Here is a 2,049-nt window from a genome sequence, read left to right as displayed (position 1 = left end):
CGGCGCCGCGCGCGCTGCGCAGGTGCTGCTACGGCTACTGCATGGACCTGCTGCAGCGCCTGGCGGAGGACGCGCCCTTCGACTTCGAGCTGTACATCGTGGGCGACGGCAAGTACGGCGCCCTGCGCGACGGCCGCTGGACCGGCCTGGTGGGCGACCTGCTGGCCGGCAGGGCGCACATGGCCGTCACCAGCTTCAGCATCAACTCGGCGCGCTCGCAGGTGCTGGACTTCAGCAGCCCCTTCTTCTCCACCAGCCTGGGCATCATGGTGCGCGCCCGGGACGCCGCCTCGCCCATCGGCGCCTTCGCGTGGCCGCTGCACTGGTCCATGTGGCTGGGCGTCTTCGCCGCCCTGCACCTCACCGCGCTCTTCCTCACGCTGTTCGAGTGGCGCAGCCCCTACGGCCTCACGCCGCGCGGCCGCAACCGGGCCGCCGTGTTCTCCTACTCCTCGGCGCTCAACCTCTGCTACGCCATCCTCTTTGGACGCACGGTCTCCAGCAAGACGCCCAAGTGCCCCACGGGCCGCCTCCTCATGAACCTGTGGGCCATCTTCTGCCTGCTCGTGCTGTCCAGCTACACGGCCAACCTGGCCGCCGTCATGGTCGGGGACAAGACCTTCGAGGAGCTGTCGGGGATCCATGACCCCAAGGTGGGCGGCCGTGGGGCCGGGAGGCCTTCCACGCACCCAGCTCCCTTCCCGAGACCCAGCCACACGCAGCCACCTGGTCCTGAAAACATTTGTTGGGCGCTTGGTGTGTGCCAGGCATTTGGGGACCCGCTGGGACCAAACAGGCAAACATCTCCATACCCCAGGGGGAGGTGTCAACCATCAAGATAAGCAAACCAGACCGGTGTGTGAGATGGCTACCAAGGGTCAGGGAGGAAAACGAGGCAGAGTGGGGACCTGTGGAGTACTAGGGGGATATTTCCTCAAACAGGCGTGAGGAATACCTCTGGGAGAGGGTGACCTTCAAGAGACTTTTATGTAGCTATGAGGGAGGAATGTTGGGAGAAAAAGCAGAGCAGGTGCAAAGGCCCTGAGGCAGGTCCTGCAGGGTGTCTAAAGCAGTTCCCTCTGAGACAGAACTTTCTCCGGGAGCCCTGGTGGCTTGTGAGCAGAGCAGCATGGACGAGCCCATTGTCCAGCTCCAAGGTCAACTCCCAGCCACTGGGTTGTCATTTCACCAGAAGCTTTCTGGAAGCCTTCGCACGCATCAGGGTCCCCTTTTCCCAGTTGTCTTTTCTCTCCCCATGTCTTATTTGATTCTGGTCTGAAACACGCAGACACTGCAGGCCGATTTCCTCTCCCACCGATCGGATCTAGCTGACTGTCCCGAGGGCCGCTACACCCCAGGCCCCGTGTCTGCGTCGACTGCGGCTGCAGCCCGGGCCCCGCGCCGTCTGAGGTGCTAGCCACTCACACGAGGCTACCTTAAAAACTAAGTTAATTAACTCTAAGTGCTCAACACCCACTTGAGAACAGTGCAGGTACAGAGAATCTCCTGATCAGAAGGTTCCAGACAGGACTGCTCTAGGGGCTCCATTCGATAACTTTTCTGGAGTACTGTAGTCACACCAGGAGGCATGGGTCAGTGTAACCCCTCACTCAGCCATGGGGAGTCAGGACAGGGGTGCTGGGGGCACAGGCCAGCACGGGTGGGGGCTGGGGAGGGTGAGCAGGGGGGCAGGCTCCGGGGCTTACGAAGGTAGAGCCACAGGATTCGAAGACCGACGTGGAGTGGAGACCAGAGATCACGGAGAGATGCCGGAGTACAGGGCCGACTGGGGGAGGACAGGTGGGGGTCCCCGTGGGCCCTCAGGGCAGGCGCCGGGGAGGTGCTGGGAAGAGGAGGAGGAGGTCTGGGTTCAGGTCCGGGTCTGCGTGTAGGTGGACACCGGGCACTGAGAAGAGCAGTCCTCACCCAGGCGATCCTGCCCCCAGGGACAGAGGGCCCATGTCGCCAGACATCCCGACTGGGGAGCTCCCGGCACCACGTGGGTGGCGCGAGGGTGCTGCTGAACCCCCTCGGCGTCCAGAGGGGCCC

This window comes from Suricata suricatta, chromosome 12 (assembly GCF_006229205.1).
Source record: "Suricata suricatta isolate VVHF042 chromosome 12, meerkat_22Aug2017_6uvM2_HiC, whole genome shotgun sequence".
Lineage (NCBI taxonomy): Eukaryota > Metazoa > Chordata > Mammalia > Carnivora > Herpestidae > Suricata > Suricata suricatta.
The sequence above is the reverse complement of the archived record's forward strand: the minus strand, read 5'-3'. Positions refer to the sequence as shown.